This window comes from Anolis carolinensis, chromosome 3 (genome assembly GCF_035594765.1).
Source record: "Anolis carolinensis isolate JA03-04 chromosome 3, rAnoCar3.1.pri, whole genome shotgun sequence".
Lineage (NCBI taxonomy): Eukaryota > Metazoa > Chordata > Lepidosauria > Squamata > Dactyloidae > Anolis > Anolis carolinensis.
The window spans coordinates 61,945,616-61,970,979 of NC_085843.1; positions in this window are offsets into that span (position 1 = coordinate 61,945,616).

Here is a 25,364-nt window from a genome sequence, read left to right on the forward strand (position 1 = left end):
ATGTTTTCTTTTAAAGTTATTTTTATATTCCTCCGATTTTTGAATTCTTCCTCTTCTTGTTTTGTGTAATTAAATAGTATCATTTCTGATTTTTTCCAATTTATTTTCAGCCCTGTTATTTCTCCAAACTTCCTTATATGTTCCCCTATTATTTCCATTTTATCTGCTATTTTCCATTTTATCTGCTATTCCTTTTAAAGTCAAAATTGTGTCATCGGCAAACAAGCTAATTTTATCTGAGTCTTTTCCTATCCCTATTAATTTGTTGTAATTTCTAATTACATTTGCCAATATTTCTATTGTGATTGCAAATAATATTGGTGACATAGGGCATCCCTGCCTAGTCCCTCTTGTTACTTTTATTCTATCAGTTATCCCATCATTTACTAATACCTGAATGTAACTGTCTGAATATAGTTGGTTCACTAATCCCATTGTTCTGCTTCCCAATCCAAATTTATTCAAAATGCATTTTAATGTTGGCCACTCCACGCAATCGAATGTTTTAAATATGTCTAAGGCTATAATTCCTGCTATTATCTGCTGATTTTTTATTATCTGAATTGTATTTATTAATTTTCCTACTAAACTTGACATTTGTCTTTCTTTTATGAAGCCACATTGGTCATTATTATTATATTTATATATCCAATTATTCATTCTATTTGCTATAATTTGTCAGTACCCTGGCAGCTGGGCACCAATAACCTTACACAGAGGCCAGTCTCTATCTAATATCTTTATTAAAGAAATATATAAAATCAATAAAAACAAGTGAAGGATATAGTTCAGAAGCAGACCTTTCAAATGAGGTCAAATATAGTCCAAAAATGTATTGTCCAATAAATGATATTAGAGTTCAAATTTTAATCCACTTGACCGAAACACACACTTTGCCAAGCAATAGTGTGGGGAAATAACAGAGTCTTAGAGTCCAATGAAGCTTGACAACAAGGCTGGAAATAAACTTGATTCTCGACTAGGTCCGTGACTGGAGACAAGGCAAAACATGAAGCATGAAGCAGGGTCCGTGGTAAAACCGCGAGGCAGGGCAAGGCTTGAAGCTGGATCCGGGAAGCAAGGAACTGGGATTACGAAGTCCACACACGATCTCTCTCCTGAAGCTGATCAATTGACTCCGCAAAGAATCCCTCGCGCCAAACACCTATATTGGGTCTCGTTTTCCCGCCAACAGAACTCTTTCCTTAGAGAACGAGAAGCGAAACCCAACTCTGTCCAGATGCAAGACTCCTTAGAATTTCCCAAGGGAAGCAGACCTAATCAGCCATTTGTTTGGCAGCGATTCTTAGACTTCTCCGATTAGCTTCTCTGACTCCCCTGTCTTTAGAATAAAATTCCTTCCTGGGAAACGGAGGGGAGTACTGCCCAAGGCCTGGTTTACTTAATTCTTGAGTGCAAACATCAACATCCGGCAGGTGAAGAGACTCCAGTTCTTGTTGAACCGGCGAAAACCCCATGTTTTCATCTTCATCTGCCACAATAGTACTAGGAACAGGACTACAAGGCCCATGAGTCATCACACAATGGCTGACAATATTTTGGCATCCTGATTTATTAATGAAATTATCAGTCTATTTCTGATTCCCCATCTATACTCTGTAGGAGATGCTTTTGGCTCTCAATCATCGTCTGCCGAATTTTAATTGCAGCCGTGCAGAACTTGGCAACGTTGTATGTCACAGCCGAGATGGTATCTGAGAGCAGTAAGGTTACGTAAAATTGTCCAGAGTGTCCTGGGTATTTAGTTGTCCATGGCGTAAAGAGATCTGAACAAATGTCTCTATAAAACAGGCACTGCAGAAGCACATGTTCTGTTGTTTCTATGTGACCTGAGTCACAGGTCTCTCAGAGTATGGGGTCTTCTGGTCTTCTGGTAATGACCTTCCAGTACTGCAGATGGAAGCACATGGCATTGAGCCAAGGTGAAGGCTCTTCGATGGTTGGCTACCTCCAGCATAGTGAAATATTCCATAGGGGAGGTAGAGCCCCTACTGTCTCCATTGGTGATAAAGGATGGGGCATTAGACAGAGCTATTTGGTGTTCAATGTCTGCTTTGCATTATTTGATCTGGGCTTTGGCCTGGTCACATCCCATGCTGGTTAGTATTTGTGGGGATAGACCTAGAGATGCAAGTTTGTGTAGTATCTCCTTATGCCAACTAGATTGAAAGTTGTCCTTCATAGAGAGTGGTGCAAAGCCTAGGGGTGCGAGGGATAGTCTGAACCAATAATTCAGTATTACCATCCACACCCTGGCCTCAACTCTCAGGAAGCCAGTCTCCAGGCGAAGGATGGCGTTGGAGACACACCTTGGCACCTGTTGGGTGGATCTTAGGAATTTGGATTGGACAGTGGGGCAAAGTCAGAAAATTGTCCTATTTAGGCCCCATAAAGGAGTTGGGCCATAAAAAGTTTGAATGCCGCTGGTATAAAGTGCCCCCCTTTTGACCTCAGGTATTTTAGTATGGCAGATGAACTCCTTTGTGCATTCTGTGCTTTTCTGCTGCCGGAAGAGTGGCGAACTACTCCTAAATATTTGAAACAAGGGACCTGCTCAATTTTGTTTCCATCTATAGTCCAGTGGTGGAGCTTAGGTCTTTTAGCAAACACCACGATTTTCGTTTTCTGATAGTTTAGTTGTAACTGTTCATCCCTACAATATTGTGCTAATGCTTTCAAAGCTCTTTTGAGGCCTATTGGATCTTGAAATCAGTGATGCATCGTCTGCATACAGTAGGGTGGAGATATGTCTCCCTGCGAGTTTTGAAGGATGAAAGTCCATGTTATGCAATTGGTTGACCATAGAGTTGATGTAGAGGTTGAATAATAATGGGGCTAATATGCAGCCTTGTTTAATCCCTTTCTCTGTTCTGACTGCTTTATTGAGGTGGCCTTGAGGGTTACATCTTATTTTGAGGGAGGTCCCTTCATGGAGCTGGCGAATAAGATGGAGAAGCCGTCTGTCGATTGAGGTGCTTTCTAATTTCCCCCATAATTTGGCCCTAGAAATGGAATCAAAGACAGCCTTGAAATCTATAAAAGCTACATACAAGGATGCAGAGCTGTTGGTAGTGTGTTTTTCTATCCAATGCTGGAGCACTAGGTAATGGTCCACTGTAGACTGTCCTTCCCTAAATCTAGCTTGTTCGTCGGCTAAAATGCCTTCTTGCTCCATCCGATCTTGCAGTTTTCCTTTTAGGTGTCTAGCATAAATTTTACTGATAATGTTAAGGAGGCTGATAGGTCTGTAGTTTGCTGGATCATCTCTTTTTCCTTTTTTTTTTTTTTTGTATATGGGGATGATGATTGCCCTCCCCCAGTCCTTGGGAATTTGGCCGTATTTGTCAATGCAGGTGAAAAGTGATGCTAACGTGGGGGCCCAGAACTCTAGATTGTTCTTGATGGCTTCTGAAGGAATGAGATCTTCTCCTGGGGACTTCCCTTGCTGTAATTGATTGACAAGTCTCTTGATCTCTGTCAGAGTAACTGCAGGCCATGTGGGGAGATTTTCCAAGTTTAGGGTGGAACGGGCATTCCCACCAATATGGTCTTTATATATTTCCTGAAAATATGCTTCCCAGAAGCCTGAGGGGATATGGCTTTCTATCAGAGGGCTAACATAGTTAGCTGTACATGATATGATATGACAAAAAGTGGCTGAGTCTTTAGTTTGAACAGCTTGTATCAGTTGTTTTTTTTTAATGTTCCCCCTTTTTCTGGGCCAGCAGGTGCTTATAGCATCTCTTCTGATGGAGAAGCTCTTGTGCCACTATTGCTGAATTATTAGACTGGAAAGCCTGGTAGATGGAAGTAAGTGAATTTTTTTTTTTGCATTTATGCATTCCTTATCAAACCAGGGTTTGGAGTAATGATGATGTTGCCTATGTGAAACTGTGTTGAAGCTTCTTATTTCATTCTGGAGCTCTTGAGTTATTGAGTTAAAGGACTCCAAGGTGGTTGGATTTTAGAGTATGAATTCAGCAACATACTTCTCCAATTCCTTCCATAGGGCTCTTGTCTGTGTTTTCCTCCTCAATGGGGACTATATACATTAACTACCATTAATGTGCAATGTTGAAATTGGAGCAGCACTGCCATTGCACCACCTTTGGATGTAGGTAGAGGCCTGGTACTAACCCGTAATGAGGTGGACACTAGAATCCCTATTCTGCGTTTGGCTCTCCCGTACTTTGCCCCTGTCTCGGCCCTCAATGTGTAAGAATGAAAGCCGCTTAATGTCAGTTCTTCCGTAGTCCATGTCTCCTGAATTAGTAAAATATGATAATGGGAGAGGAAGTCTGTGAAATCGGGATCTTTGATAGAGGCATGCCAACCTCCTACATTCCATGTTAGTATGGAGATGTTGTGTCTGGAAATTAATTGTCATGCCTCCAAGGGAGGATGGCCTTTGTTTTTATCTGCCCTTTGTCTCCCTGTCTGATGCTTTTTTCTGTGTAAGGATGCTGGAGGTTGTGATTCTGTTCTAGGGCCTAGAGGAACCAAAGTCTGGGCAGCAGCAGTTTGTGAACTGTTGCTAGGTGCATCCCTCACCACTCGTTCCCCAATACAGTGCCCTGCCCCCAATTGAGTTTTCTCCTCCTTTGTCATCCTGCCATGGAGCTCTTCCTGCAGCACTCTCAATCTCTCTAATATTTCTCTCTGGCTTGTTTGTGGAAGGCGTTGGAATGATTCCAGCAAGTCCCCTTCCTTGTCTGTGTATAATTCACCAAAGAGTATCTCTGTACTGGGCCGATTTTTGGGCACTAAATCCAACAGCTTTGCTGGGGGGAGCTGGTTAGTTGGTAGCTCTTCCGCCATATTGGCATTCCATTGAATTCTTGGAAGTGGCGGTCTATAGCAGACATCTTTGTAAAAGCATGCCAGAAATATTCCCAAGGTACCCAAGAATGTCCTCTTTCTCAACAATTGTCCAGGTATAAAAGGGTTCTTAAAACAAAGGGACACCCTTGTGGAGTCCCAGTTCTCCATCAGGATCCTAACAGCTATCAGTGGTGAATTTCTGCAATTTAAGATCTGCCTTAGATAGATGTTGACTTTATACACTGAGTCCCAAGCTGGTCGAACACCATTCAAAGGACAAATATCCAATACTAACACATAGTTATGTGATGCAAAACTGCTATTTTGTTTCATTTGGGACCCATTCTGTTGTTCTATCCTTCCGTTGTCTTCGTTTCCCTTTGCCAGGGCACTTCCCCTGGGGACCTGTGTCTTTGATAGGTCATCTGGACCCCCAGATTGGTTTGACAGAAGTATGTTTCCTTGGTTTGCTTCTGGAGCTATTCCTGGGTTAGCCAGTGTTAGTGACTCTTCTTTCTTGGGTTCAGGATTGGGCTTGAGTTTAGCTTTCCTGGATGTCTTTCCTTTAGTTGTCTTAACAGTAGGAGTTCGCCTTTTCTTCTTATCCATGAGCTTAAATAACTTTTGGAAGTTCATGCTGGATCTTTTGTTTGCAGAGATGCCAATCTTTTTCTCTTCCTTAGCTTTTTTCAATCTCATTACCTTGCACTTGGTCTTGGCCTTTCTATCAGGTTTGTTAGTTTTGGGGTCTTCTTTTGTAATTTTTTTATATCTATCTTTGACTGCTAGGTTCCCTTTTGCATTAGGGCTATCACCCTCTGTGTCAAGGCTTGAGACTGGAAGAGTTTTATCCTTATTTGCCTCCTGTGTCACCATGTGTTGTGTGATTGTGGTTAGGAGGTCATGAATTTCTGTAAGATATGACTTGATGGCGTGGATATCCGAATTCATGTTCATAATCTGGTGAGTTAAATCAACAGTGATGGGTAAGTTTTTATGAACTTCTGTTGTTGGGGTTGTCTTAGTTTTTTGGCATCCATCTGCTATGTTAATATGATCATCTCTGAAGTCTACAGGAGTTAGGGCTTGTCTCCCCTTGTCGTCAACCTGGATGTTCTGGATGACCGGACTGTCACTAGCAAGGACAAATTCCTCAGCTAGGCTTATGCCCTATTTCTCATACGGATTGAATATCATTTGGCAGTGATTCAAGGTCCAATCCAGGGGTGAATCTTGTGGGGAGATCTGCTCCATCTCTTGGATTTGAACTATTGGGGAAAAGTAGTCTGGTATCCCTGTTTGCTTTGGTTTTCTCTTCCTTCTACTTGGAGAGGGAGCGGACATTAGCGGTGAGTGGGTCTTATCATTGTTTTTATAAGACTGTCTCGTTTTAACTACCATGGCTCTTGTGATATACACCGCAGTACTATCTACTTTTACCCTATAGAGAGAGATGAGGTTGTTAGTTTAAGTGCCAGCAGTTAGTTGGACCTATTTGGTCCCCACCATATCAGCTCAAACAACTCCTAGTGTAGAAGCAGCTGTAGCTTTAGCCTTCTCCTCTGGTTGCCTCTACTAGTTCTACCTCTCCCTTAAGTTGGAAGAACTATGGAAAAGTGCAAAGCCATTTGCAATTACTCACCTCTCTGCAGTGAAACTGATAGGTAATTATGAACCTCATAGTACTTATATTGAATGGATAAATAGCATAAGTCTGCTATTAATATTGTTGAATAACCCATGAACTAAACATAACAGCCATATATAATAATACTACAATAGCTAAGAGCACTTTAGCTAATTACATATTATGCACACAGAAAGAGTACTCCAATTGCAAGAGAAAAACATGTCTCCTTGAAATGAAGCACAATATACAAAATTATTGCTCCATGCCTTTTTGGCAACTGAAGTTTAAAAACACTCTATCCAATCAGAACTGCAAAGGAGATTGGGGAACTGGAGCTCAGCCACAATACCAACATGCCTTTTGCATTATGAAATTGATCTGGAATCTTGGCAGGGTAAAACAATTTACCACCTTTTTGAAGATCCCCTTTGTTTTTACCAGTTTTCAAAACTAAAACTTTGCAATAATCATCATTTGATTTTTTTTTCTTCCTGTTTCATTTCTGGAATCTTACAAACCATCTTCAAGTACAGCACAAAACAAACATCAGAAAGCTGTTAAGTGCCAGTGTTGAACTCAGTCCTTCAAGTCAAAGTCAGGTTTTCAGGAGAGAACATTGCAGCAAGGGTTACAGACATCCAGGAGCAATGTTTGGTACAAATTGGGGGTCTAGGCCAGTGTTAATGAGCCTTGAGTATTCTGGGAAAATATTATGAAAAATAATTTTTAGATGTTAACAATTCAAAACCCAGAACCATGATGCATTGAACAAGAAGACAGAAATATCAATGGCAGCTTGATAATCAACAATTGGGACAAGTTAGGTACTATAACCAGCCAAGTGTAACATTTCAAACCTCTAGAATTTGGTTCACACTCTTGAAAGCCACTGTAGCATCAGCCACTATATCAACTAATGCTACTTTTATACACAGCAGGTTCTAGTGGTAGGCTTTTGGTACCTTTTCTGTCATATAAAAGTAAGCTATTGCCTCAGTGATTGTATGCAGCTGCATTCTGGGTCAACCCCTTCTACTCTGCCTCTTGTGAGTGACTGATTAACAACAATGCCAAGACAGTTGTCACCTCCTGGGATGAGAAAGCAACCAATGGGACCACTTTGAAGTGAAAGAAGATACCAGTATTATTATTGGCCTTCACTGTATGAACATAATGGGCAGGGCTAAATTGCCAGGGTATTACAGCACCAGCAAAACCCATTACTTATCCTGAGAGGTAGCACCAATTTGTGCTGTCCAAAATAGAGGCAAAAATAAAAAAAATCTCAGCAGACAGGCAGCATGGGAAAAACAATGAGTCCTGAATCCACTGGCAGAATCAGTTATCTGAATCTCCACCCTGTGAAGAGGATTTGACTGTCAGTTATGAGGAGTCCAAACAAATAGTTTAAAATAGAAGTAGTGGTATTGGCAAGTATTGTATGACAAGCTCTCATTGATTGTGGACACCAACTTCCTACCTAAAACTTTATTTTCAAATTCCATTTATCACATATATCTCTCTGCAGATTGTCCAAATCCATTGATAAAAATAGCACCTCTTTGGTGGAAAGGGACCAGTGAAGACCTGCATACAAAGAATAAGAACATTTCATCATATAGAAGCTGTATTTGTATCTTTTCATTTCAAGTCTTTAAGGAATGGAGTAACAAAGTTGATGTTAGTGAGGTGTAAAGGGTATGAATTTATTTGTTCAATCGTCTTACAGTAAGCCAAGTCCTAACAATATCCAGATTGGATTTATTTGCACTTAGATCAAGACCAAAATGATTCCAAACTGGATTCCCTGGATGTGATTCAGTGTATGCATATGATTTGGTTGGATCTAGATTGAATCCATAATAAGTCAAGCCCAGAATCTAATCAGGCTCCAAACTGAATGGAAGGGGGCATTTATTACTTTAGCATATAATATTATCTTCTTGAATATTAAATGTTGCAAATTTGCTGATAGGTCATATTTTTTTTACAGTAATAATACCAATGAACCCTGTATCCTGTAATCGAATAAATTTTAATACAAAATTGACTATTATATAAATCCTCTAAAAGACAGAATGAAACCTGACAATCTCATCCATTTGTTCTGCAAAGAGACAGGCAGGGTACATTAAGGAAGCAATTAAATAAATTCTTCCTTCGCCACAGCCAAAGAATGTAATGCTGTAAACTCCTTCACTTTAATCACATCATGAAACTGGACTTTGCTTTAAAAGAATACGGTTCAATTGAATGAGCAATATGCTAAGAATGTGCAATTTTTAAATGAGAGCTTGTATGTGCACTTCTAACAAAGGAGGCTTAGCTTCAGTTCCATTTTCATCTGTACCCATTAAAGCGACAAGAGGCAATTATTGGAGAAGGATTTTTATTGGTTTTACAAAGGATGACCTGCAAGTTACAAGATTTCCCTGCCTGCCTCATTTTACTGGCAGTCACCTACTAGGCTTAAGTAGAAAACACCACTTCCTCCATATCAGAGGAATAAGCAGGCCTTCCCAGTTCAGAAACCATATTTAAATACATTTGTATCCATACTAGTTGAGAACATACACATGTGATGATTTAATTGCATTGCCACCAATATAGTCCTTATCGTACATGCTGACACCAATTTCATCAATACTTTGGAGATGTCCTATTTGTCCTACTGAGAACTATGGACCTTATTACCCTCTAAAGCCTGCTTCTTGGATCATACGGATCACACAACAGATATTTTCTTATGGTGTTATTCCTTCATTTCCTTCCTTCCACATGCAGCATGCATGATACCAAGATATGAATTACTGTACCCTCTAATTAATCCTGCAAACATGTTCATGTGCTTAACTAGTTCCCATCTGTTTTATTTCCACATCTTCTGCACACATACATAAACACACACAGCATGAAAGCACATCTGTCTAGCCTATCTTCAAATGCAGTTATTTCAAAGAACGGTTTAACCCCTTCTATCTTTTAATAATAGTGTGGTCGAACCAGGCCAGCCATCTGCATTAAGTCTAATCTGACCTGCAGCAGTGAGTTCCACCGATCGGAAGGAACCATGCTGAGACCAATCTGGCCATGCGTGCATGCCCCAGCAGTAGCTTAAGATGTATCTTTTGCTTCTTCCCTATCCCCTTCTCACCATCAACTATGTAACACCTCCCTAATAAAAAGTATCTTTTCAATCCTACTCCTTCCCAAATATAGCATGAATTTCCCCCAGATCTTAGGAGCTCTGCCGTTTTCTCCCTCGCTCCAGACAAACCGCAGGAGAGAGGTTTTTCCCTTTCGAATCGCAGACTAACCCCCCCCCCCCAGCCTCTATTTCCAATCATATCTTTCTCATTTCAACCTCAAGCATGACCATCTTCCTAACCTATAACTCCAAAGACTTCCCCGTCACAAGGAGACCACCTGTTCTCAAATTAATAAAGTTTTAAGAAGCAAATAAGCTGATTGTCAAAAACTGTCAAAATGGAGTTTCCCACGCTGCGGCAGTTTTCCCTGCAAGATCGGGTCATCGAAGGTTCGGACTGCATGCTGGGCACGGCTTCCTGCTTGCCATTTATGAACTGCCCTTGCATTGGAGTGACCCCCTGCTGACCTTTGGCCCAGAATGGCCATTTCACCTGGATTACCACAGACTTCTTCCCCTTTTCTGAACTCTTATTACTCTATGAACCCCTGCATTAAATCTTGGGCTCCGGGATAGGTGATACAAGATGAATTATGTTCCCACATGTGTCCTATGTACGCTGCATGTTCCCTTTCCCCTTTATTACCATGAGATATATATTTTATTATGAAATATTAAAGGTGACCGAGATCTGACCTGGAAGCCAGTATGGGCAGACAAATTGCAACACAAACTGTAGGAGATTGCCCCTCACCACAGGGGACAACCAGATACCATCTTGCATGGACAATAGACTTGGCCTCCCCTATTCTTAACTTCAGAGCAGACAATTAAGTATGGAATTGGCCACTTGGTTGACATTTCATTCACACCTGGAGCAGGAAAGTCCAGATTATTCTGGATGACAGCTCTCCTTTTGTTACTGAACTGGACTCATTCATAAAACAAATACTTCCACAAGCTGACTTGTATGTTATACACATATGTATATTTGCACTCTCGGAAGCTGCCTTGAGGGCTCAGCAGGGTCCTCAGCATTTCCTTTTGACTTATCAGGTCATTTGTCTATTGATAATCCGCTCAGCAATTCATTGTTCTCGGCTCAGCCCTCCTCCTCGCCTCTGATTGGTGAAGAAATGGAAGTGACGGGAGCTCCCCGACTGGACGAGAGTTCACGCCGCTCCCTCGGGGACCAATCAGCGCACAGGTGGGTGGGGAAACAAGTGGCACAAACTTCAAATTGTGCCTCCTTGTTTTCTGTATTATAAAAGTTGATGTTCTGTGTTGCATGATATGGCTTCCTGACAAACGATCGTGGGTGTCATCCTTTTCATCTGAACTGAATAAATCAACAACTCGGTGATCTTTCTTCACATCTGCAGGTGAGATCATTGGGAGTGGGAAACCTTGATTTTTAGCAACTCCCCCTTGCCAGGATCATCGAACCTGGGCTGGGAGAAGCTAGGGTGCCCTCCGCAAGGAAGGGAACCCCAAAATTCTAGCTCGATTTCAATAGAATCAATTCCCTTAACAATCCCCAAATAATTTTCTCCAGAATTAATCACAGCAAACTGCAGTGTAACAAACCCCTTTCACCTACAAGACACTAATGGGAGGAGGTGATTATCTTATACCTGCCATTCTACTTCCACTGAAGCTACTGAGGGCACTTCCAGACTACACTTAAACTGGCTTCAGAGTGGGTTAAAGAAACCCATTCCAAAGCGAGTTTAAGTCCCCACACCACTGGGAAAAATGGGCTTTGCCTGTTGAGTGTCCACATGCTCCCCCAGTAACTTCTGGGAGGACATGGGGACCCTGAAGAAACCTCCTCCCCAAAGCTCTAAAAACAAGAGAAAACTTACTGGGCCATCATGATGCCTCTTTGCAGGCCTCCTGGAATGTACCAATGATGCACCAGGAAGGAGGGGGCCAGGAGTGAGCCCCACCCCCACATACACACATCTTTTGGTGCATCATTGGTATGTTACAAGAGGTTTGCAGGGAGGCATCATGGCTGCTTGGTAAGTTTCTTGTTGTTTTCAGGGATTTGGGGTGGATTTGAGGAGGGGGTTTCCTGCTTTGTCATGAATTATTCCTCTTTTACTTGAGGCTATGTATACAGACATTTGAAGAATAAGCATGTGTTGGCTTTGACACGGTGTGAATTACAGCTCTTGTATAAGGTCTGGTGGATGAATGGCATAAGCACTTTGCATTGTTTTAAACTTTGTATATTGTATTGTATTGTATTGGCAATGGCCAACCTCGATAAAATACTGAAAAGCAGAGACATCACCCTGGCAATGAAGGTCCGCATAGTGAAAGCAATGGTATTCCCTATAGTAACCTATGGATGCGAGAGCTGGACCATAAGGAAGGCTGAGCGAAAGAAGATAGATGCTTTTGAACTTTGGTGCTGGAAGAAAATCCTGAGAGTGCCTTGGACGGCAAGAAGATCCAAACAGTCCATCCTCCAGGAAATAATGCCCGACTGCTCACTGGAGGGAAGGATATTAGAGGCAAAGTTGAAGTATTTTGGCCACATCACGAGAAGACAGGAAAGCTTGGAGAAGATCATGATGCTGGGAAAAATGGAAGGAAAAAGGAAGAGAGGACGACCAAGGGCAAGATGGATGGACGGTATCCTTGAAGTGACTGGCTCGACCTTGAAGTAACTGGGGGCGGTGATGGCTGACGGCTGGTCCATGAGGTCACGAAGAGTCAAAAACGACTGAACGAGTGAGACGACGATGATATTGTATTTTATGACTGTTTTAACTGTTCAATGTTTTAGTTCATTGTATATCAGTGTAACAGCATCAATTGCCACTTGTAAGCCGCCCTGAGTCCCTTCGGGTGAGAAGGGCGGAGTATAAATAATTGAAACAAATAAATAAATAAATGGTAAAAGCCCTTCAGTGCCTGGGATATGGGCCTTCTCTGGAAGGGCCCTGAACTAGGCTTCAACTGAAGCCCACAATATAACACTAAGAAATCTCTTTTTCTTTCTTAGCAAACCTTGGAAACTGCCAGAAAATAAACAGCAAAGTTAAGAATGACTAAACCAAAAACTGCAATAACGATAAATTCCCTAGAAACACAGCCTCAGCACTTATTTTAAAAGTCTAATGTAATAACAGGCTTTCAAATACCACTGGCATAAGATTCAGAAACATCCAATGCTAATAAGCTCTGGTGTCTGAATATAAAACCAGCATAACAGCTCTGCACATCTTACAAACAAAAATAAAAACATAAAGTCCTAGTAGGACACAGTCTTGAATTGTCACAAGGGCCCATTTTAAGGGAAGTGATCTCTGAAGTGCATATGTTTTAATCAATGCAATTAAAGTACATTAATATTAATAAAAGTCTCATCACTACGTTATCATACTTGGTTGACTTATCACGCTCTTTGAAAGCCACCAGTTCACTTATTCTAAATGTTGCAAACATTTATTTATTTATTTATTTCAATTATTTATACCCCGCCCTTCTCACCCGAGGGGACTCAGGGTGGCTTACAAGTGGCAATTGATGCCATTACACTGATATACAATAAACTAAAACGATTAAAACAGTTAAAACAGTCATAAAATACAATATACAAAGTTTAAAACAATGCAAAGTGCTTATGCCATTCATCCACCAGACCTTATACAAGAGCCGTAATTCAGACCGCGTCGAAGCCAACACATGCTTATTCTTCAAATGCCTGCATACATAGCCAGGCCTTCAGTTTACAACATTATTGCCCTAAAGAGAAAATCTTCACCAATTCAGATAAACAGAAAGTGATTGCCACATTCTCTGGTGAAATAGACTCTTTAGGTCATGTCTCCAAAGCTCAAAGGTGGGAAATCTCATACACCTTACTGGTCCTTGAGCAACTGCCAGAAAATAAACAGCAAAGTTAAGAATGACTAAACCAAAAACTGCAATAAGGATAAATTTCCTAGAAACAAATTTCACCACACATTTCCAAAAATATGTTTAATGCTTTTCATTCTCTATGGAGCATTTGGATGTTTTCCCCTCTCAGTGCTGTTTTAAGCCCAAGAGTGACCTAAAGTTACTTCTAGTTTTCAAGAAGAGCTCATGCACATACACACAACACACACACAAAAAACATAACAAGATTTCCCCTACACCCAGAAATGGGCCAAAGAACATCTTGAGAGTTTAAAAAAAAAGGAGAGGGAAGTGTCAAGGCAAGTGGGTATTGTGGGTAGGGAAATTAAAATGCATTGTTCCTTTCACACTTTTACATCAAAAACATATCTTATCATTGGACTGCTTGCTTTTAAAGCATTGTCCTTTCCTCCAATTGAGCTCATTCTATATTTTATTTCCCCTTCATAGCTAAAACAGGTGATTGAGCAAGAGCTAAAGAGAGTACATTTTTCCTATGATTTCTTTTTAATGACAGGAGTTATGCACCTCTACAATTAAAGAAGCAAATTAGGCCCATGGATACGCTTGCACAGACCACTTGGTGAAGTTTGAAGGCAGCTTGACAATGCAGTGTTAGAAAACATACACTGCAAACAGCTGCAACAAGCACAAAGGCTTGAAACCAAGATAACCAAAGTCAGAGGATACTCTGAAATAGAGCCAGTAATGTGCCTCAACTTGGGTCCAGGCTATTTGAGTAACCGTATCTCCCTTTATAGACCAACTCAGACACTGTGATCATCAGATGAGGCCCTGCTCTTTGTCCAACCCCAATCTCAAGTACAGCTGGTGGGAATGAGAGAAAGGGCCTTCTCCGTGACTGCCCCCCGTGATGGCCCCTCCCTCCTCACTTTCAAAAAACAGTTGAAAACATGCTTCTGTTCATTGGCCTCTAAAGAAGAAGAAGAGGAGGAGGATTAGATAATGATTTGGCCACTATACCTTTGGCTAAAATCTGTTACTCGTACCCGGGCTCTGTTTTACCCTGCTTGCCCAATTGACATCTTTGGAAGTAATCAATCTATATATCCCATTGAATTCTGTTGGCTTGCGGAAATCGCTGCTTTTCTTTGACATTCTGTTTTCATGTTGATATAATTTATGTGATAGATTATGTTTTATTTAATTTAGATGTTAAGTTGCAATGTGTATTATATGTTATATTATTACTTTTTGTTATTATGTGTATATTGGTTGTTATACTCAGGGATTGAATGTTTGCCTTTTTGTGATTGGAATACAAATAAAATTATTATTGTTGTTGTTGTTGTTGTTGTTATTATTATTATTATTATTATTATTATTATTGCACCCCAGCGGAGGTCCACCTTGCTGTCAACATACACCACTGCGACAGACTTGGTATGAACAGTTTATTGGTAAAAAGATAACAAAAGTCAAACTACAATACTAAAAATAGGATCAAAAGTTCCAGAAAACAGCAGGTAAATCCCTGTGAACATGAACTCCAAGCAAAATCCAAAGGCTTAAAACATGAACATGAACTCCAAAGCAAGATCCAAAATACATGAGTCAATACAGGAACAAGAAGGCAAAATCTATTCCAAAGACATAGGCAAAACTTGAGCAAGAAACTTGACGCCTAAATAGGAACAAGATAGGAAACTTTGCCCCAAAAACGACATTGCTTGATCTGAAACACCTTCTCTATTTACCCATTCTAGCAAGACATGAACACATTTCTGTGACTTTGAGAACCCTGCCTTCTAGCCAGAATTCTTAGAGAACGTCTAGGAGGCCGATTTCTCAGGAGCAATCTAGCATCTCTAATTGCTCTTTCTCATTATTGCTATCTGAAAGTGAAACACCTGGCAATTGTTGATTTCCCACATCCCTTTCTGAAAGCTGTGAATCTTTCACACTCATGTCAGTGTCAGACTACTCTGTAAACTGCATATCACTCCCTCCCTCCTCTGCTATGTCATCCTGGGGAACGTTCAAAGGCTCATTCTCTGACTTCTAACATTCTCAGACTGCAAAATCCCAAATCCTCCCTCATCATCAGACTGAACCACAATTATTATTATTATTATTATTATTATTATTATTATTATTATTATTATTATTATTTTATTGTATGACACAGCAAACAAGATAGATATGCTGGATTTTGTTTCACAAAATCACAAGTCGAACACTTCCCAAGTGTCTAGGACTGTGTGATGTATTTTCAGATGATGCGTGCAGATCCCAGTAGGATGGCCTTTTGCAGTTGACAGATCATAATTTTGTCAATGTCTATTGTTTCCAAATGCCGGCTGAGATCTTTTGGCACGGCACCCAGTGTGCCCATCACTACCGGGACCACCTGCACTGGTTTCTGCCAGAGTCTTTGCAGTTCAGTCTTGAGGTCCTGATAGCAGCTGAGATTTTCCTGTTGTTTTTCGTCAATGTGACTGTCACCTGGGATGGCAACATCAATGATCCAAACCTTTTTCTTTTCCACAACTGTGATGTCTGGTGTGTTGTGTTCCAGAACTTTGTCAGTCTGGATTCAGAAGTCCCACAGTATCTTTGCGTGCTCATTTTCCAATACTTTTGCAGCTTTGTGATCCCACCAATTCTTTGCTGCTGGCAGGTGGTACTTGAGGCATAAGTTCCAATGAATCATTTGGGCCACATAGTTGTGCCTCTGTTTGTAGTCTGTCTGTGCAATATTATTATTATTATTATTATTATTATTATTATTATTATTATTATTATTATTATATTAGTCTTCTCTTCACCAGGCTGAATAGGTGCACCTTCTTTAACCTTTCCTGCAAACTAGGACACGGAACAATGGCTTCAAACTACAGGAAAGGAGATTCCACTGAACATCAGGAAGAACTTCCTCGCTGTGAGAGCTGTTCGACAGTGGAACTCTCTCCCCCGGGCCGTGGTGGAGGCTCCTTCTTTGGAGGCTTTTAAACAGAGGCTGGATGGCCATCTGTCGGGGGTGCTTTGAATGCGATTTCCTGCTTCTTAGCAGGGGGTTGGACTGGATGGCCCATGAGGTCTCTTCCAACTCTACTATTCTATGATTCTATGATTCATATGTTTTCCTCTTGGTTAGTGACTGGAGATTTTGAGTGAAGATTTTCAAATATAAAAGACCTTTCCCTGTACTTTTAATTTCTCAAATAAAAATTTAATGCATTAGACTATTATTATACATCTTTTTAAAAAAACAACTTTAATAAACTATAACTATCAATATGTTTGCATCTATTTTGCAAGAAAATAAAAAGACAGTGTGAATTATATTTAAGGTAAAGCTAAAGGTTTTTCCCTGACATTAAGTCTAGCCATGTCCGACTCTGGGGTTGGTGCTCTTTTCCATTTCTAAGACGAAGAGATGGCATTGTCTGTAGACACCTCCAAGGTCATGTGACCGCCATGACTGCATGGAGCACTGTTACCTTTCTGCCAGAGTGGTACTTATTAATCTACTCACATTTGCATGTTTTTGAACTGCTAGGTTGGCAGAAGCTGGGGCTAATAGCGTGAGCTCACCCCGCTCCCCGGATTGCCTCATTGCCTAATTTTCGCCATTTATGCAAAGTTGCAAAGTAGATAAGGGAAAGATACAATGTTTTACTACATGACATGGTTCTCAGCAAAATACACTAAAGCTCCTTCCTGAAATATTCAGTTTGTATTTTAATTCAAGATTATTTATGGTTTGTACCAGCTTTCCATAGAAAACAACATTGTTTCTAAATTTTAATTTTCTCACAAACATAATAGGTTTACTTTCTTCTCCCAGAAGCAATATATTTTCCACCATTGCCCTGCCAGCTAACATGTATTTATTTGGACTGCATCCAAGAGCTGTTACAGTCTTTGCTTTTGCTTTGGCCTAGATATTTAATTAAATACAAATTCAATTTTGGAAGTCTCAACCACAATTTTGAATAAACTACATCATAACAGGTACTGGAAATATAAATTAAAATATTTATTTATTTATTTATTTATTTATTTACAGCATTTATATCCAGCCTTTCTCACCCCAAAGGGGACTCAGGGCAGCTTCCAAGAAAAGCACAATCCGATGCCACACATACATAAATAGGATAAAACAAAACATACACATTAAAACACCACCATCTTAAAACCAGTTAATTAAAACCACACAATACAAAAACATACATATTTGGTACTCTTACTGTGTTCTTCATCTTTATATATTTTTTTCTTTTTATTTAATATTCTCTTACACAAAATAAATTTGACTATAGAAACAGGTTATTAAATCTTTTCATAGTGAATAAGAATAGTAAACTATCCTCTCTCAAACTGGACAAATCTATTTGGAGTGTTCTTATCCTTGTTCATATGCAACTTGCATTGCATATTGTCCCGCGTTTAATTGGTCCTATAAGTTTATTAATTTGTTTGCAGTTGTGCATCTTTTACCGCTGAGCAAATTGGGTCTTTGGACCAGAATAAAGATTTGATTGATTGATTGATTGTGTTGCTGGTGTGGATGGTGTTCTTACATGGGAAGGGGCCATCCCAGAGACAGAAGGAATGAATTTAGGAGGGTTTTGTAGTAGTATAGGTAATTAAGAAAAGGAAGCAATGAAATCTTTATCAAACATGTGTATTACATTGCCAATTTTTTTCTGTGATATAAAAAGATGGAGGGAAGAAATTGCACAGATTTTAGTAAAAAAAAATGAAGCAAAGTGGCAATTACTGATTTCAGTAACCCCAGAGATTTTTCACCTTCAGTTTCCAAAACAGAAATGGTGGCTGCTTTTGTCAGGAACAGTCTGGGTTCAGGAAACCCGTCCCCCAGACATGCCCCCAAATTACAAGTCACATCATTGCTGATGGGATGCATAGCAATTTTCTGATCACATGTAAAATCAGTGCTTCAGGAATTAAAGAAACCATTAAAAAAAACACAATTAGAATCCCATGTGCAAGTAATCCATCTGCTTCACAGAGAGATTCTGAAGGAATACTGATGGGATGAGGTAAGCATCATGTGATAGAATCCATTCAAAATTGTTCTCAACCAATCTCAGAAAAGGAGTATTTCCTAATGCAATAAGGTTTTCTTGTGTGATTACCTCCTTATAAAATGTAGCAACTGTGGGACAATTCTAAAACAAATATGTTAAGAAAGCATTCTCAGTATTACATTTCCAACAATTTGTTCATCTAGAAAGCACTTTCTTGATTACATGTTATGGTGACCAATATGCCTGAAAGTGCAAATTCTGTTTTTAAAAACAATTGGAAGTCAATGACCACAATAATTATAAACATTAAAATCAGTAGTCATCAATCAGTCATAACTGGATATTCCAATTCACCTTTGAATGGGACCTTAATATTGTCCTAAGTGGAGTTCAAAAGAAAAGACATTATGAAGTAATGAGTGCAGATTTTAAAAAAAGGTCTACATGCAAAGATCAATTATGAATGTGACCTCTTGCACCCTGTGGCAGTGTCTCCTAATAACTCTGAGCATACAGTGGAGTTGCCACATTTGATTAGGAAGCTTTGAGGGAGGGACAACCTAGCTATGCCAACACACCTTCTAATGGATCATTCACAGAAGAAAATGCTACTGAATTCCAGCAGGAACAGGGTTCATTTATGGATTATGTTAAGTGTTTTAAAAGCATACTTTCAATACAATGCCAGTAAAGCAACAACACCACACAATAAGACTGAAGGAATACCAGAAGTCACTATGTCAGTATAATAGCACAATGTAATAATATCATTGGAGACTGGTATTTGTGTTCAGAGCTTTAACATTCTTTCCAAGTAACTGTCCAAGCCTTGGTTGGATTAAGTTACATTGATTTGATGATAAGGTTTCCCTTCAATAAATTCCAGCAACCAGGATAGTCACGTTAGGAAGCTGATTTTCAGCCAGAGAATGGTTTGCTATTTTAATAACAGTACGCTGATTAAATGTTGATGACGTTATGCAACTAATTGAGGCTGGTTGTAAAGGCTAATTGGAAAATTTACAGCCATCTTCCTCCTCCTCCAGGAGATAGCTATAAAACTAGATGGAAAATAATATTTCACTTCAATTAAGGTTTAAATATGGACACAGGTTTAGCTGAAATCCATGCTATCTAATATGCTTCATTATTCAGTAACTAGTAATGAACAAATAATTGGACATTTACACTGTAAAGAAACCTAGGCAATATACCTAATCCATTAATAATCTTTAAAAAGAAGCAGAGAGCTTGAAATAAATAGAGAGAAAGAGAGCTATGAAAGCTATGTGTTCAGATCCATGCGCTGGATTTAAAAAGATCTTTGCCATGAAATTAGCTTGTTAAATTCCAAACAATTATTTTGTTTATGCTTGAGACAACAGCATGTTTCCATGTATGAGTTAGATAAATAATTATATGCCAGAGTAGCAGCACAATGATTCAAGACATGTAGCATACCCACATCCACCAGCTAATGACATGACAACAGTTGTAACCTTTGTGCCCCAAGATATTTCAAAGTCTACCTACTGATACAGGAAGAATTAGCCGGTCATGCATGAAAAGTAGTGCCTCGGCTGATAGGCTCTCAATTGTACAGCTAGAAACAGTGTAATTAGCATCAGACAAAAAGAGATGTGCTGATACATTAAAGTCTCTGCAACATCCAAAAACCTTCTGACGCATAATATGCTTCTGCAAGCATCTTTCTCATTTGGAGAAAGAATAGCTGTCTTAAAACCTATTGATCTTCCTTTCTTTAATGTAATGATTGCATTTGATTGCTTCAGGATAAGTTATGAACATATCATATTACTCAAAGTACTCAGATACAGCCAAAGCAAATAAACTTAATTTGTTGTATAAGAACATATCATCCATATCTTCATAGGATGATTCAGTAAATAACTCAGATTCCAAACCATGAATTGCTTTGTTGGATATCCTAGAAGTGATAAAACCAAAAAGATATTATTTCAGATGGAAAAAGGTATGACATTCAGAGGAAATTAAAAACAGACTTGCAGGTATAAACGGCTGCATTTCAAGAAAACTCTGAAAGTCTGGTGGAGAAAAGGATTCAATTTGTTCTATAAGATCCCATTGCAACCCGCATCCACTAACATGAGATATTTTAATCTTCAAGAGTCACATTTTGTTTCAGAACACACAGAGAACTAAATCTACAATGGAGACATTATTTGTCATTGTCACTCAAGCAGTTGTGCACAGTGTCCACAAATTTGAGTAATTTGTCATGTATAAGTCTTTTCAAAACTATACAAAACAGACGATGACTAGGACTAAATGTTTGGATACCCTGTTTGGAGACTTACGAGCATTATTGTGTGTGTGTGGGGGGGGGGGAGTTTGCTGTCACTGAACTTAGCTCTAAGGGCATAAGGCTTCTTCTGAGATACAGATTTGGTTGGAGGAAGAGCTCATGTTCTATGTAACTGCTACCCAAGTCTTTGAAGCAAACAGGAAGAGAAAAACAAGTATTTTCCGTATATTTTTCTAGGAAAGCTTCAGCCAAAAAAACCAAAAACAAACCTGGATATCAGTGCCAGCAGGAGGGCACATTGCATGGCCAAAAAGAAATAAAAAAGGATGGAAACTGTATACTGAAGAACTATATAAATGAGATGAAATGGTTTTAGATTTATTTAAGGAAAAATAATGTATGAAAACAAGCTTCCAATTTTAGAAATTCAAGTGAAATCTGCACTGAGAGCACGTTTGGGAGAAATAAATCACTATGAATAGATGGTATGCTAATAGAGACTTTGAATTAGTTCAAAACTTTCCATACTTTAGCTCAAACACTAATCAAAATGGAGACTACAATCAGAAGACTGGTGTTTGGAAGGACAGCTGTGAAAGGACAAATAACTCTTAAAAGTGTACAGATATAACATTAAATATTAAAGCTAGGATTCTCCATGTTATCATATTTCTCATTTCTATTGTGGTTGTGAAAGCTGAACAGTGAAGAAAACTGATACGAATAAAATCAACTCATTTGAAATGTGAAGGGTTAGATACAGTGGACGGCTGAAAAAGACCAATACAGGCTGTTCCCAACATATGAATAAGGCTCTGTAGGTTTGTTCTTAAGCAGAATTTGTTTGTAAGTCAGAAAAGGTACACTTTTTAAGTGTAACACCAGCTAAAAACATATTTTTTAGCTTTGGAAATCAAAGGGAAGGGTTAACACCTCTATGATGTTTGTTTTGCTGTCTATGCCCCTGTTTAGAAGATTTCACTTTCTTTCCCTGTGATTATTGGATTTTGAAAAATGTGGCTTGTTTTGGGAACAAGGATTGGTGATAAAGCTTCAGTGGAGACCCCTTTACCCTATGATAACTCTTTCAGAAGTGAATTTCCATTCCTAGGGGTAGATTTACCTCACTTCCTGTTGTCTCATCCCGTTACAATGAGTTGTTTGTAAGCTGAATGTTTGTAACTCGGGAACTGCCTGTAAATGGGCCCTTCTTCTTCTTTATTTGTTCAGTCGTCTCCAACTCTTTTTGACCTCATGGACCAGTCCCCGCCAGAGTTCCCTGTCGGCCGTCACCTCCCCCAATTCCTTCAATGGACCCTATAGCAAATCAAATCTGAACTCTCCTTAGAAGACAAGAGAACTAAACTGTTGTACTCTGTCCATATCATAAGTATACATTCCTTGCTAGAAAAGACAATATATTTGGTAAAGTAAGAAAGCAGAAGGAAAAAAAGACCACATTCCAAATGGATAGATCCAATCACATTGCTGAGTAGGGGTTTTGATGATATGGTGATTTGGAGGTTGCTCATTCATAGGGTCACCATAAGTCAAAGCCAACTTGATGGTAATTAACAATAACACAATACCTTGAGGCTCATCCCTTTATCATGCATACAACAGTAAATGGGCCAATACATTTCAGCAGTTTTTTATTTCAGTTATGAGTAGATTAATTAAAATGCAGAAAAAAAGTGTAGAAATAAGTTCTACAGAATAGTAACCTTTCATGATCTAAACTATGATCTTCAAGCTTCTACTTCATTGCATGTCTTCTCAATTGACCATTGTCATATGACTTGTGAAATGGAATAATAAGTAAAACAACATAAATGATATCAACTGGGAGACTGAACTGCTATACTAAATAATGGATGACAACTTTTAATTTATAGTTAATGAACTAATCTCTCCCAATCCACTTATTAATATTTCATGTTATTTTAATCAGAATTCAAGTATAAACATAGCAAAGCACTGTAAAGCACTACAGTTTTCCCGTAATATCAAAGGTGAGAATTCTGTGTATACATGAATCAAGTAGAAAGTGCTTGTTTTATGAACTGTAGTTTGTAATTTAAACATATGTTATTATTTGTTGTTACAAACCAATTGAACTTAAACTTAAAGTTCACCAAGCCTTTTCACTGTACAAATAATGACAACAACCAATTTCCCTAAGCCCTGAAGGGTTCATAATGGATTCTCTCAACAGAGAGGCAGGATTATTTTAAGAGCCATGTTCATATTAAGACAAATTATCATGATCCGAATAAGTGGAATTGTTCATCCCCATTCTACAAATTTGCTCTATTCTAACCTCACATCTTTATTTCTCATCAATTCTTTGCAAAATGTATCATAAACATATTGGGTTCAATACCTTACTGAGATTTTTGTTTCAATTCACTTTTCACACATTACATTTGCTAAGTCTTTGATCAAGTTATGTACAACAGAAAGACAAAAACTTGAAATTATAATACAGATGTCACTAATACAAAATTATCTTTTTATTGAAAATATAGACAAGGTTTCTGCCATCACTATTTAACTCCTTATCTTTTGGGACCTGAAAGCTTTGAGTAAATTAAAAATAATAACTAGTTTAGAAGCATGTGCCTCTGATAATGATAATGAACAGACACTATAGCTACCAGAAAAATACATTGGTTAACAGTGCCAAGCATGCTCCTGGCATTTCATAAATCTTTGATAGTAACTGTAGTAATAAATACTTAGAATATGAGCATCCTGGGGCCAGAGCCAACTTTTCTTAATTTCACATTGCTCTTTCATTTTGTGTATTATCCTGCATTGCAGAACATTGGAAGAGGACACACTTTTTTTGTCTGGCATTTCCAGTGAAGGCCAAAGGAAAGGCAACAGCTTTGCTGATCCATCTGTCTCTTGAATAGCTCTTAGAGTTAATGGGTTGTATTTGCTCTTCTGTTTAGGCTAATTAACTAACTCTCTCCAAATTGTTTGTTCCTTTTCCCCCTGAAAACATGAATAATCTTCTCTTTTTCAAAAGAAGGCATACACTACAAAGAGGGGCAATCTTGTTCTATTGCCAGATTCGATGCACATCTGGCGATTCTCTCTAATCAATTTTCAGAGAACATAATGGTTCCAAGAACAATTAATTGATTGATGTTGCCTTCTGCACAAAGAACTTTGAGTTTGTGCTTTTGATCAAATGTAGAATGAGATGAACATTTTGGCAAAAATTAGAAAACTATTTGGGAGAGGAAAGTGTTCCAGTCACACTGTCACCTTTCTTTTTTTATTTATTTTAAAGTCTACCATGCCATTTTTTGATGGAGTTTCCATGGACTTTCACAAGATAAAATTCAAAAGAAAGATACATAATATGAAAATATGAAAGGTTAAAGGGATGCTTCCTACATGACGATTTTATTCCATTTCTGGGTTTTTTAAAAAAAAAATTAATAGATTTTTATTTTAAAATTGTAAAACTCCCACAACACACATTCCAAACATATACATATACAAATATATGGACAACCCGCCACCCACAAAACATTTACCCTTTAGATCATCCCCAATGAGATCCACCACCTAGGTTCCCGACATTGATCTACACAATTTATACATAATTTTATTTAAATTTTTGTATTTCTAGATAAATAAATTCCCCTTGTTTTTATTTCTTGGCCGGTCCATGATATCAATTTCTGCTTTATCAGATATACACTCAAATACATTTATCACAAGTGAAGATTGAATGCCTTTTTGCTTGTGCTCTTTATTCTAATATTTTGTTTATGTGAAAGATGGATATTTATGAACATATTTTATACTACTACATTTCTAAATGGAAGTTATCATTATGCAGGGAAAATAATTTATTTTAAAACTATATGCTCTAGTATATTGTGAAGAAGGGATGGATAGTGCATAGCCAACCAGATGCTATTGATCTGCAAGTTGTAATGGCATAGCTCACATAGCCAATGTTGAGGAATAACAGGAGTTGAAATACAACATTCAGAGATTAATGTGCTCTTTATTCCTATAAGAAATGTTTTACTAATGTGAGAAAGAAACTGCTATCATTATCTTCATAAAGACACAATGAAATCCAGTAATATCTTTTCTATCTATTTTTAAGCATGGTGGTCAGCAGTCTTTTTCAACATTTCAGAAAGTGGTGGGGAACTGGAGTTTGGCCTTTTTGTAATGTAGTGGCATTCATTGAAAATGTGGGAGGGGAAGTTGTGGGAGGAGCTAAACCACCCACCCCAGTAAGGAAGAGCCATTACATTTTCCTCATGGAGCAAGTTGCCAAAACAAATTCTTTCTTTTTAAAAAGCCTTTCTGGGTCCCTCCCTTCTAGAGAGAGGGGGAGGGGGAGGAAGGCAGCAGCTCCATCGCTGTCACAGAGGGAGGGAGGGAGGAAAGGAGGGAGGGAGGGAGAGAGAGAGAGCAAGCAAAAAACAGAGGAGGGGGGAGAGAGGAGGGAAGGAAGGTAGGCACCATCGCTGTCAGAGAGAGAGAGAA